This window comes from Bidens hawaiensis, unplaced genomic scaffold (assembly GCF_021521415.1).
Source record: "Bidens hawaiensis isolate Kalapana, Puna unplaced genomic scaffold, B.hawaiensis_p1.1 tig00036168_1, whole genome shotgun sequence".
NCBI lineage: Eukaryota > Viridiplantae > Streptophyta > Magnoliopsida > Asterales > Asteraceae > Bidens > Bidens hawaiensis.
The window spans coordinates 66,502-81,099 of NW_027496303.1; the positions used below are offsets into that span (position 1 = coordinate 66,502).

The 14,598-nt window shown below is 34.9% G+C and overlaps 1 pseudogene across 1 annotated transcript; it reads left to right on the top strand.

Moving 5' to 3' along the window:
• Positions 1-2,160: 2,160 nt before the first annotated feature.
• On the top strand, positions 2,161-7,043 carry LOC143588198 (F-box/LRR-repeat protein 15-like; annotated as a pseudogene). The gene is made up of 16 exons (XR_013145061.1): positions 2,161-2,362; positions 2,440-2,572; positions 3,723-3,822; positions 3,908-4,105; positions 4,190-4,457; positions 4,559-4,657; positions 4,737-4,825; positions 4,917-5,016; positions 5,113-5,283; positions 5,376-5,528; positions 5,605-5,763; positions 5,840-6,038; positions 6,128-6,523; positions 6,605-6,668; positions 6,749-6,835; positions 6,956-7,043. The product of XR_013145061.1 is annotated as an F-box/LRR-repeat protein 15-like (transcript).
• The last annotated feature ends 7,555 nt before the right edge of the window (positions 7,044-14,598 follow it).

Sequence of the window (14,598 nt, forward strand, 5' to 3'; positions counted from 1 at the left end):
GTCTCTTGAGAAAGGTCAGGGGTCCTGTTCAGGTTTTCTCTTAAGCTTCTATTTTACGATCCCAGTTCCATAACTAAGTATTATCCCGGGTTAATTGATAACTGAAATTTAGGGGATTCTAGCATAGGTAGTTATCTTGTCATAAATTGAATTAAGTCTAGGGTTAAGTCGTTTTTAAGTCTTTAGTTAGTTTAATTTTAGTTTTTAAGTAAAATCCCCTAATAATAATAGATAAATAGTCGTGTCTGTAGTTAAGTATAAATTTAGCTAGTTAACGTAATTTAAAGAGTCCTGTGGGTTCGATATCCGGACTTACTTAGCTATATTAGAGTCGATCGGTTCACTTGCCGGTTAGTAGTTTAGTTAAGTTTAAGAGTCTAGAATTTATTACTTAATGTCTAGATTAGTATGTTTTTATATAACTACTTTTAGCACATCATATAACATACACCATAATTGTGATTATTTTCCCACGATTATCACCATAATAATACAACTGTAGATAATTACAACATGCTCATAATGTAGAAAGGCTTCGTCTACATTTGTCAAAAACGAAAGCTTTAAGTGTTCTCAATGGTGTTCATAACATAGAAAGGTCTCATTATCAAATCTTCTATATTTGCCAAAAATGAAAGCTTTAAGTTCTCTCAACAAAATTTAACCATAAATAAGTTATAGTTATCATCTTAACATGATATTCAACTCATTATACATATTTACTCAAAACTTAGTTATATACGTGGACTTTCTAGGTATCAAAGATGAAAATAAAGGCTTATCACTTGTTCTTTATAAATGGATGATGATGATTAAACACTCATTTCTGGTCCAAAAGTTATAAAACTATGTATCTTTTGTAAATGACGATGCTAATTTTATGTGATTTAAACATGAAACCTTTTATTTTATTTTATTTAATAAATGGACATATATATTCATTTAGAAGATCATAGTAACAATTACATCGAAACAGAAAGCAAGCGGGCAAACTACCCCCTTTTGAATTGCCAACTCAATCTTTTAAAAATCATATTTGCTGATCTTGAAGTTATAATATTACTAGTTCATGACCCTTTGAACTCGGGTAGCTAACACGTAATAAACTTACATGAAGTGGCTATCGACTCTAATAATATCACATTTTCCATAGTTGGTTACTAAATGAAAGAAATTAATTTGGTTATATATTTACGTTTTTGTTGAATTCGTAAATAGTCCTATTCTTTCTAAAGAACCATGTCAGTATAAGTCTCCAAGATAAACATATATCATTTATTTATTATCAGAATCTTACACATAATAAATTATTATTACGTTGTTCGAAATGGAAATGGAAATAGAAAATGGATATTTTAGGGAAAGTAAAGTAAATATGCAAATAATAACAAGAGAGCCGAAATCTGCGGTAGAGAAAGTAATTAGTGGTCACTTTCTTTTTTCTTCCTCTCGCACCGAACAGAACCATTCCATTCAATTCAATTCAATTCAATTCAATTCAATTCCTTTTTATACTGTCGATCCGATCTGATGCCCACCTGAAACTCACTTCCTCATTACATTACGACCCATTTCTCTTGTAATAAAAAACACCCAATTCTTTCCTTTGAATTTAATGCTTCTTTCTTTCTTTCTTGGACTGTAATTACCAATTAAGTCGATATTATTACTATTCTACAAATCCCTAGGGTTTATAATATCGAACAACAGTAATAATAATATTAAGATCAATTTATACAGTACAATTGATCCAATCTGAAGGCGTTAGGAGATGAAAATGTGATAATCGAAATGATTCATCAAGAAGAAGAAGAAGATTTGGAAGACGAAATAATTATAAATAAAGTCTGTATGTTTGTCTGTGCATCAAGAAGAAGAAGAAGATTTGGAAGACGATAATAACAAAATGATTCAAAAACAGGCTTTTTTAGGAAATGATGATGGATTAAGCTTACAATTGCAGCTAGGAGAAGGTACTAGTACTCCTGAGGTTAATTTGAATTTGACTTTAGGCCGAGATCCTTCCGGGTCGGAATTGATCGCCATTCGCACAGTAAACGTCCCAAACTTCATTCCCTTGCGCTGCGAGTCACAATCTTTTTGTTAATGGTTAATACTTAGTGATTCTTTTGTGACTGTGTGTTGTTATTTTAGGGATTGTCATAGCTTTCTTTTATCGGATTCTTTTCAAGAAAGCAGGCTCTTTAGTATGGCTGACAAAGAGTACCAGAGTTTGGCATCCGATGACACTGCGAGTCCTTTCGTGTCTGATAACTGGAGAATGGAGGAAGATGAAAACGCGTCGCCAGAGATGGATGATTCAGCGATTCGATTGGATCTTACAGATGACTTGTTGCATATGGTATACATTGCTCTTTTGTTATATTTTTGAAAAGTTATTGATAATATGAGCTAATGATTATTCTTCTGTCTTGTTAGGTTTTTTCTTTCTTGGATCATATTAATCTTTGTAGAGCAGCTAAGGTTTGCCGGCAGTGGCACATAGCGAGTGCACATGAAGATTTCTGGAGGTTCTTAAATTTTGAGAACAGGAACATATCTCCACATCAATGTAAGATTCTTTTATTCTATTTTGCCAGAAATAATTAAACAACCTAAAACGGAACTCGTGAATTGAATTTGCTCTAGAAGAACAATTGTCCAGCCTGATTAACATTTCAAACCTACATTATTTGCTAGATCAAGTTAAGGCGTGTACATACCCTAGGTTTTTCATTGCTTTTAATGATACGCGTGGTTGATGTAGGTGGTCCTCGCTCTAAACATCTTAATATGCTTTTAACTAGGAGTAAATTTGTACTTAGATGAAGTTAAATATGTGATTGTTACCGGTCTATCACAACTGTCAATAGTTTTTGTGATAACTTCAAATGATAGGTGGTTGGGAAGTGTACGTGTTGTTATTTTTTCAGCAAAGTCATTTGGAGATTAATTTCGAATTGCTGATACTGAGAATCTGAACCAACTTTACATATACAACACAATTAGGAATGCATACATGTTTGGGTTGTGCGAATACAACACAATTAATACATGTTGGGTTATGCGTCACAAATTTGTTACACATGCAGTATATGCGTGCTCATAGCCTCATATTAAAGTTATTACTTCTCGTTCTCAAGCACGTGCCTGTCTTTATACAGATGGTTCTGTACGTCAGCAGCGCAAAAAAAAAGTGTTTGTTGATAAGCACGTCGCAATCTTTTTATGACAATTTGGATGTTAGGAAATTAATGCTCATGCCGCTTCATGTGGACACTTTCAGCGTTTGTATAATATCTATGTTACATCAGTATTGAAGATATTCTCTTTTGTATACTTCTCTCTCACTATTTTAGATTCCAAACTAGACTATACAAAAGTTGTGTACCTGTGCTTCATACTGTCTAACTTTTATTAGCTCTGTGCTATTATCATGCTTTTGGTCTGTGATTTGAGGTTTTGTGTTAGGTTTACTGGTGCTAGTTATTAGTCTAGCCAAGCTTTAGATCGGTTTTGAAGTTTGAACTCATAGCTATATTATTTAGTATTGAGAGTGATAAATTGACAAGGTCTTTTTGTTTTCTGCAAAAGTAATCGAGAATCTGAATTTTTCTATAAGTTTGGATGGCTAATTCACTCTAAACTATATTGCTAACTGGTTTCCTGCAATTAAGTTCTTAGTGCAATTACACAATCCTACTAACATACAATATATTCAGTTGAAGACATGTGCCGCCGATATCCAAATGCTACTCAAGTGAACATTAATGGGTGTCCGGCTATCCACACGCTTGTGATGCAAGCAATTTCTTCCTTAAGGTGATCACTTTTCATTACTTAAAAGGTTAACACTACATCATCATCGAATATTGAGTTAACTTGCTATGCATATGACTTCTTTCAGGGATCTTAAGTTTTTAACCTTGGGAAAAGGACAATTAGGGGAGACATTTTTCCAAGCTTTAACCGACTGCACTATGTTAAACAGTTTGATTGTGACTGATGCTATTCTTGGAAATGGCATCCACGAGATACCACTATACCATGATAGTTTGCAACACATACAAATTGTGAAATGTCATGTGGTCCGTATTTCTGTCAGGTAATGATGTATAAAAGTACTAGTATAGTTATATATGGTTGCATGATATATTTTTTGCTAATGAAGTCCTTATCTTTTCGCCAGGTGCCCCCATCTTCGGACTTTATCCTTGAAGCGAAGCAGCATGGCACATGCTGTACTGAACTGCCCTCTTTTGCATGATCTTGATATAGCATCTTGTCACAAGCTTCTAGATGTTGCAATTAGGTCAGCAGTAACATCATGTCCTCTCCTCGAGTCTTTGGATATGTCTAACTGTTCGTGCGTTAGTGATGAAACATTACGTGAAATTTCCACTTGTGAAAATCTTCATGTTTTGAATGCATCATACTGTCCAAACATCTCACTTGAGGTAATTTTGCAATTTACCAACCAAACTGACTTTTATATGATTTATCAAATATGCTGGTTAATTTTTTTATTCATAATCTACTCTTTTTTGTTTGATTGAAGTCTGTAAGGTTGCCTATGCTGACTGTTCTCAAGCTTCATAGCTGTGAAGGCATAACTTCTGCTTCTATGGCTGCCATAGCAAATAGCTATATGTTGGAGGTGAGAATTGGTTCTGTTGTCTTAGATACAGCTGCTAAATTTTGCAGGACATTTGTTTGTAACCTTTTTAATCCCACAGGTTTTGGAGCTTGATAATTGCAGTTTATTGACATCCGTGCTATTGGATCTTCCTCGTTTGCTGAATATAAGACTCGTACATTGTCGCAAGTATAATGCACTACACTCAATTAATTACTTTCCCTTATGGGAATATATTCTGTCAGCATTATTCATTTTTGTTTTCTTAATATGGTTGCAGATTTGTGGACTTGAGTTTAAGAAGTTTGGTATTATTGTCCATTAAAATTTCCAACTATCCTTCACTCCAGCGAATCAACATTGTATCAAACACACTGCAAGTATGGTTCAGTTGTATTTGTTCTTTTAGATTCCTAATTTTTTGCCCAAATGCTTGAATTCTTGTTATTTGTTTTTTTTATTTTTCTTTTTTGCAGAAACTGGCTTTGCAAAAACAGGAAAGTTTAACTTCTTTAGAGCTGCAATGTCAGTCTCTACAAGAAGTTGACCTCACAGACTGTGAATCTTTGACAAATTCTATATGTGAAGTTTTCAGTGATGGCAGTGGATGTCCCATGCTGAAATCATTAATTCTTGATAACTGTGAGGTATGTATATTGTATACACACTTTATGTGAAGTTGTGAACATTAAGTCCATTAAGTTTAGAGTATCTGATTGTGCTGTTCACATTTGCTCAGAGCTTGACAGCTGTCGCATTCTGTAGCACATCCTTAGCTAGTCTTTCACTTGCTGGCTGTCGTGGTATTACTTCTCTTGAACTAAATTGCCCTTATCTTGAGCAAGTGTCTTTGGATGGATGTGATCATCTTGAAAGAGCAATATGTAGTTCAGTAAGTGACTCGTTTATTGCACAATATTAAGTTGTAAATTAAAATACGCTTGAAAATCTCATTTTTCTTCTGCTAGGTTGGCCTTCGATCTCTTAATTTGGGAATATGCCCAAAACTAAATACACTCACGATCGAAGCACCAGCTATGGTGTCGCTTGAACTCAGGCTGTGGTGTTCTATCAGAAGCATCTATAAACTGCCCACTGCTAACATCTCTAGATGCTTCCTTTTGCAGGTCATGTGAATTTACCTTTCTGTCACTTTTTGAGTTCTTTATTAAGATGCTAATGCTTTATGTTCCACAAATGCAGCCAGCTGAAGGATGACTGCTTATCTGCAGCTACCGCCTTGTGTCCTCTTATTGAATCACTTATTCTGATGTCGTGCACATCCGTCGGTTCTGATGGACTCAAATCTCTTTGTCGGCTTCATAATTTGACGTCACTTGATCTTTCTTACACATTCTTAACCAGCTTGCAACCTGTATTCGATTCCTGTTGCCAGTTAAAGGTTAGTGTTTTATATTATATTGCTACATATTTATATTAACTTTTTTTAAATCCTGCTTTTTGGCTTACATTTTTATCCGTCTATTGAAGGTTTTGAAATTGCAAGCATGCAAGTATCTCACTGACTCATCACTTAAACCACTTTACAAAGACGAGGCCCTCCCAAAACTTCGGGAATTGGACTTTATCATACGGGAGCTTGTGCCAGGCTTCCATAGAAGAGCTGCTTGCTTGCTGCACTCAGTTAACTCATGTCAGTTTAAATGGGTGTGTGAATATGCATGACCTAAATTGGAGTTTTACTGTTGATCGCGTGCATCAGCCTTTTTTACAAAATCTCAACTGTGTCGGGTGCCCAAATATCAAGAAAGTACTCATCCCTTCAATCGCTCATTTTTCTAATTTATCATCATTAAACATGTCGCTATCTGCGTACCTGAAAGAAGTCGATGTGGCGTGTTTTAGTTTGTGCTTTCTCAATCTAAGGTGAAACTTTGTGGTATTATATTTGCTTTTATAATGACGAAATAGTTTAAAAACTGTATTTATCTGTTTTTGCTACTTCAGCAATTGCAGCTCATTGGAAATCTTGAAGCTTGACTGTCCACGATTAACCAGCCTCTTTCTGCAGGTATGCTTTACTACATCACTAAGTGTGACCTTCCACAATTTATTTTGTATCATTTCTGAATCTTTTTACCTTTTCATTAGTCTTGCAATATTAGTGAGGCAGCAGTTGAGTCTGCCATATCACATTGTAACATGCTTGAGACGCTGTTTGTTCGTTTTTGTCAGAAAGTAAGTCATCTGTTAAAAATTTTTCAGTTTTTAAACCATTTTTCTGTCAAGAAATGCTTATTGTTGTTGTTGCTGCTGCTGCTGCTGTTCTTATTATTATTTTCTGTGGAACTTGAACAGATAAGTCCAGCGAGTGTGGGAAAATTACGGACTGCATGTCCTAGCTTAAAGCGTATATTCAGCAGCATGGTGCCTGTTTAAATTAGTTATCGCAAACGCTTTAAATGTCATAATTGTTAAATTCTCACTCTTGTGATGGTGTTTGTTTCAAGTGTACTCTTTTAGGGTGTATAAAACCGTTGTTGTGATGCTTATTGCAATGCTTTGTGTTGTTCAATTGAGTTATGGTTTAAGTAAACGACTCAATTGACTTGTAAGTGGCGGATCTAGAAAAAATTCTAACAGGGGTCGGAATTTTTTTGGGTCAGTGGACTATCGATATAAAATTTTTTTTCAATCTAGTTCGGTTGTTCGGTTCGGATCAAATTGGTATATAATTTTTTTTAGCTCGGTTTAGCCGTTCCGGTCAGGTTAAATCGGGTCATGTCATATAAAAAAAAAGAAAAAGAATAATCAAACAAAATCATATAAACAAAAAACATGCTTCAAACATAATTAAATACAATACATTTAAAGTTATTATCTATGGATTTTCATTTTTTTTAAATCTAATCATAATACCATCTGCTTTCTGCTTTGACATTTCTAAGCAAGTGGGTATACCTATGCAATAGAAATGTTATTAGGCCTATAAAAAACTAATAAATAATAAACTTTCGGTAAACAATCAATCAATCAATCATACCCGGTGGAAAATTCCACCAATAGCAAAGCTATAAGCAGGGTCTGGGGAGGATGGTATGTAGGCACGCCGTACCTCTATCCAAAAGTACAGAGAGATGGCTTGCAGAGAGAATCTCAGCTCTAAGAATCATATGTATGTGGGAGGTAAAAGGAAGTCAAAAGTCCACAGTGACATAATTAATAACAACACTTAGTAATAATAATGGTAATAGTATATCTATAATATATATAAATGAAAACCCAAAAATCCTATGTGTCGCGATGTGGTCGCTCCCCCCTTTTATGGAAGCCACCAGATTTCTTGATTTTTAAATGGAGGCCTTTCATTGATTTAACTCGAATTCATAGGTATGTGTCTTACCAAAACCAGATAGCTCTTAAACAGGTTATAACATCTCATTAAATTAAAAATTAATCTTACCAATTATTTGATATGAAAATCCTAACAAATAGGAATATACTAAAATTTAATATCCAATTTAAAAAGAAAAAGATATTATTTATAATTAATAAACAATTTTATATTAAAAAACATAAGCGGGTCATGGGTCACCAAATCCAGATAGCTTTTAAACGAGTTATAACATATCATTTATTTATGAAACTCTTTCATCATTAAACCCTAAGTATATTATTAACTTTTTTACAATAAAGAAAATTAAAATCCAAAAAATAAATATTAAAAAACGAAAATATAAAACAATCATTCTCTCAAGCCATCAGATTACTTTATTTGTAAATGAAGGCTTCTCACGCATTTGACCCGAATTCACGGGTAAAGGTCTCACCAAACCCAGATAGCTCTTAAACGGGTTATAACATCTCATTATATTAAAAAATAATCTCATCAAATATTTGATATGAAAATCTTATAAAATAGGAATATACTAAAAATTAATATCCTATTTTATTTAAAAAAAAGATAATATTTATAATTAAGAAACAATTTTATAATAAAGAAAATAAACGGGTAATGGGTATCATCAAAACCAGATAGCTTTTAAACCGGATTATAACATATCATTTATTTGTGAAACCATTTCATCATCAAATCTCAAGTATATTAATTATTAACTTTCTTACAATAAATAAAATTAAAATCTAAATATACATGTATAACTATTAAAAACGAATAATGTAAAACAACCCCCGTAATACGGGGGATAAAAGAATAACAAGAATAACATGCACAAAAGGGGCTACATAATATATGAGAAAACAAAATGGCCCTAAGGTATTACTTTCTCCCTAAAAATCATCAACCTTAATTCTACGTCTCCAAGAATTTCTATCATCAACCATGTCCTCAGAGAGGTTTAGTTCTAACAAATCATGTCTAATCCTCTCATCCCAAGTCAATTTAGGTCGACCTCTACCCCTTCTCCCCTCTATAGTAATGTTTTCTACGGACCTAACAAGATTCGTTGTATGTCTTCTTTTCACATGTCCAAACCATCTCAATCTCCACTCTCTTATTTTGTCGGATATGTTAGCCACCCCTAATCTCTCCCGAAACACACCGTTTCTTATTCGGTCTAATCTTGTGTGCCCACACATCCAGCGTAGCATTCTCATCTCTGCTACCTCCATCTTCCGTGTTTGTGCCTTCTTGATGGCCCAACAATATGTTCCATATAACATTGTAGGTCTAACTGCGACCCTATAGAACTTTCCTTTTAGTTTAGTTGGGAATCTCCTGTCGCACAATATACCTGTGGCTGCTCTCCATCTACACCATCCTACCTGAAGTTGATGGGCCACATCACTGTCTAACTCCCCATCGCTCTGGATAAACGATCCTAGATACTTGAACTTCGTTACCTGTGGAACCACTTGCCCTTCAATGGTGATTTGGATGTCCTCAATATCATTTACTCCACAAAAATCATAGTGTAAGTACTCCGTTTTAGAACGACTAATCCTTAAGCCTTTTCTCTCTAAAGTTGTTTGCCACTCCTCTAGTCTCATGTTAAGATCTAGTTTTCTCTCAGCAACTAACACAATATCGTCTGCGAACATCATGCACCATGGAAGTGTTTCCTGAATCGACTTTGACAGCTCGTCTAAGACTACCGCAAAAAGAAACGGGCTCAACGCTGACCCCTGGTGAAGACCTACCTCCACGGGGAAGAAGTCAGTATCCCCCACGGGTGCACGAACACTTGTAGCGCTCATGGCATACATATCCATAATTATCTCTATATATTTCCTCGGGACCCCTCTACCCTCTAGGCATTCCCAAAGCACTTGGCGTGGTACGCTGTCGTACGCCTTTTCAAGGTCAATGAACACCATATGAAGGTCGCGCTTCTTCTCCCTGTACTTTTCCATTAATCTTCTTATGATGTGTATTGCCTCTGTGGTGGAATGCCCCGGCATGAAGCCAAATTGGTTTACCGTAACCTGAGTTTGCCATCTAAGTCTAACCTCAATCACTCTTTCCCATAGCTTCATAGTATGGCTTAGTAGTTTGATTCCTCGGTAATTACCACAACACTGGGTGTCTCCTTTGTTCTTATAGATAGGGACTACGACGCTGCTCCTCCATTGGTCTGGAATCTTACCATATTTGAGGATAATATTGAACAAAGTAGTTAACCACATGGCTCCTTATTCTCCAAGACACTTCCACACCTTGATGGGTATGTTGTCTGGGCCCACCGCCTTAGCTCTTCCCATTCTCCTAAGTGCAATATGCACCTCTTCCCGTGTGATCCGTCGGCAGTAGCAATTATTCGGTTGTTGTCGTTGAGAGGTTGTGTAGTCATATTCTTCTTGGTAAGCTCTCCCAATGTTAAAAAGGTTTTAGAAGTAGGTTTGCCATCTTAGCTTGATATCTTGCTCCTTTACCAGTACTTGCCCATCCGTATCCTTTATAAACTTCACAGGCCCTAGATCTTGCCTTTTACGCTCCCTGGCTTTGGTTATCTTAAACATAGCATGCTCCCCCTCTTTTGTTTCTAAACGTTCATACATCTGTTTATAAATTAAAAATAAAAACAAATCATAAACTTCTCGAAATATATTAAGTTTTAAATAATTAATAAACAAATGAATGAATGGCTAAGACAATAGGACTTAAAAGAGTTATTTTTAAAAAATCATAATTTTAAAGTATTCAACATTGATTTATGTTTAAGTCGATGAACTATAATTCTATAAAGTGAATGCATGTAAACTTTCATTTTGTTGTAATGATATGAAGTGTGACCCAATAAAAAGTTAGAACATTGGGCTGTCAATGGAGAAATCTGACTCTTAGTTTCGCCTGTTCTCCTTTTCATCTCAAATACTCTCTACTTCTATCAACCATATTCTATTGGGGTCGGTGTCAAAATTTCATAGGGTCGGTTGAAATTTTAACGCATATATACTATTAAAAACAAAAATTTCACAGGGGTCGGCCGACCCCTGCACCACACTAGTTGTCACACCCCGTTAAGCAATTTACGAAAGCGTAACACGGTAATGTAACAGACACCTCTAGTATCAACCATATTGTTATAAAGAATAATACAGGCTAATTTACAATATTTTACATCGTTTTCATTTATTTTACAAACTAGGTGATACAAATCAAAACCAGCCCGTTTAGCTGCTTTACTTCTTACTAGCATACTTGCATCAATTCACCCAACATTGATCATAAGTCAAACACATAGCACCTTAGCTTTCTAATCCAAATCCGATAAACCTGAAAAACATGTTAAAACGGGTCAACTACAAGTAGTTGGTGAGTTTCACGAATTTCAACAAAACAGTTATACGTAACCGCAACGGTTATAGTTCGTGCGTACGCATTTATATACGTATGTATGTATATACGTTTACAAGTACATTTGTTTGTACACATGTATGTTCGTATGTTTATAATGTAATCCTACTAAATTACAAGGGAGTTTCTAATGTTTGTTCGTGCTGCGTGCCTCCATTTCCCACACAAAATCAACTACTGTGGCCCCCCTTTCGCCCATAACTTGTCTCAAGTAAGTACGTTTAATACTGTATAGCGTGTATGTATCAATATATGTGTAATTATGCCAAGTTATAGTGAAACCTTGACTGTTTGTTCATACCTCGTGGCCTCTACTGCCTATGTTAACCTCGTGGCCTCCACTGACCACGTTGTTCTCATGGCCATTACGGAACACGTTATCCCCATGGCCCTCACAGACCACGCTATCCCCATGGCCCTCACAGACCACGCTATTCCCTAAGTTGCTATGCCTAACACTACATAGCGTGTTTTCATAAACATGTAGTCATTTGTAATTTCATAATGTTTCGGCATCCGTACAATCTCAATCTAACTTATCAATCAACAATGCTATTTACATTTCATCAGCTCATAGTCAATCATTGTGTTTGTGGGGACCTCTCGTGCATTAACACTAAGATAATTCATATCATGAATCATTTTTCAGATAGATAGATGTATATAAACATGCTTTTCACCCCAAAAGTTCATAACAAAAACAGTTTAAAAGAGGGGTCATGAAACTCACGGTTTAGTAGATACTTAGTGCGATATCAGCTCGTGGTTTGTTTCACGTGCTATCACTTAGTCCCTATAATCAATATTATAATAATATTAATATTTTAATATTATTATAATCTCCATACTAAACTGGGCTGTATATCTATTCTAGGTATAGCTGTTACGCCTATAACATGCCAATAAGCTTAGATTGTGACATTGTTCAATGTTTAATGTTTAAAACTGAACTTGGCTCAGTTTCACCGTTTCACGTGCTGGGCCAAGTTGATTGTTTACGCGTTTAGAAAACGGGTATGTTCACATAAACTCGGGTAACTTGGTGGTTGATAAAATGATTAAATTTATAAAGAAAAATCATAGATTATATGTCTGGATTTGCTATGGGGCTCATTTCCGTTTATTCAGTTTGATTTGAAGAAAAACGCGCACAATTAACCCAAATTGTCCGGATTTCTCTCAAAAAGTTTGGTTTTACTCAATTAATCCAAAAATATGATTTTTGATCATTCTTGGTGTTTTGATATTCCAACAGATTCGTTAATCATAAACCTGTCGTTTTTTATCAGATTTGAATTTTTTTAACGTTCAAATTAGCACAAGCAATTATCCGTTTATCGTTAAATCATGAAATTTTATACACTCACTAATTAAAATATGTAGATTTTTATAAAAATATTTCTGGAATTATTTGTTGATTTAATAAATTATAAAAATTCATTTTATATGATATTTTTAACCCGTAAACCGTCTTTTTATACCAAACGATTTCTGAAAAATTCAATAAATTTTCTAAGTGATCCAAATAACCTGTAAAATTTCTAGAACTTAATAATTTGGCCAACATACCTTTTCGAGCCAAAAACAATAAACAAAACTCGAATAAACGCGAATCCAGAAAACGTAGCTAGGGTTCTCCAAATGACACCAAATTTCATATATGATCATATTATGCCATACCTGAGTTCATCACAAATTTCATAATTTTTCAAGCAGTTTAAGTATTTTTCCCAAATAAACGTCCCTAAACGGTAATAAATTCACCAAATATTATCGGATGGTCGAAAAGTTACCAAATTTGGATATGGACTCATTCATATGGTCTCTGATTTCCCTGGAAAATTTCACATGCTAACAACAAGCACTTCATAATCTAATCCTAAACATCCCCTAAACGAGTAACTCGGCAATACCTTTGCGGTTTTCGTTCGTTTCAACTCTTTTACTCAATTTACCAGGTCCTTGATCTTCTAAGTAATGTAATTACAGGTCCTATATCACAAAATCAAGCATGTATCATAAAAATTCCAGCCTTGAAACTTAGGGTTTCGGTTAGGGTTTTAAACCGTAAAAACGCGATTTAAACCCTCTAATTCGTGTTTATGGCCAAAAAAAGTTATCAAATCAGATTTCTAACCATGTGTAAGATCAAAACATGTTTTTGGACAATTTTCAGAATTTTTGCATGGTTAAGATTGATTTTTTACTAATCAAGGTTCATGTTTTATGTATAACCATGGCTAAAACATATTATAATGATCAAAATAAGAGCGATTTACGTTAGGGTTTGTATGGGTATGGAAGAGCAGAGCTCAAGGGTCTAGAAGTTGCAAGAAGTTGGAGCTAAAATATCTTTTAACCTTGATTAAATATGAAAAGGGCTGGGGGGGGGGGGGGGTTAGTCCACTTTGGCGGCTGGGACTTTTTGGGCCCCAATTGGGCACAATTTTGGCCCATTAGTCTCATTTTACATGCCCAAACGTGAAATTCCGAGTCCAAGTTTATTTCGGGTTCGGTTCTTGACGAGAAAAATGTATCGGGTACGACAAACAACGCGAAAACGAGTGTTTTTCGGCCATCTTTTTTTTGTAAATTTATTAAAACATATCATTTTTTCGTAAAATTTAAAATATTTTCACAAATCACTTAAAACATCCCAAATAAATGTTTTGTAGGTCTTTTTCGGCTTAAGAGATGATACAATGCTTGTTTCAGAACTAACTTTCGCGTTTAAAGTCATAGCGGGTAGTTAAACGAGTATGTTTTCGTTTAACTAGTTTGCTATTGTACTAAAGCCATAATATCAATAAGTTGGCTTATAATATACGTATATCACTTATAGATGCCCCCACCGGAGATATCCGGATCATAACAAGACTCGTTTGGTTATTTTTTTGTTCGTTATGCAATAAGCGATTAATCGCTTATTCGATAATTAAGTATTGAGGCATATGCCACAACCCGACTTAGGTCCTAGGTGTGACATCCATAGTTGGTGTCACACCCCGACTCAGGGCCTGGGTGCGACGTCCCGGGTTGGTATCCAGTTTTGAAAATATATTAGAGTTGCGGGTTATTAGCGGAAGTCTTAAAAATATAATATTCATTTATAAAATGTCGGGCCAGAATACCTGTTTGATATTTCAAATACCTGTCTTTTGAAAATATAATCTATTAATAATAT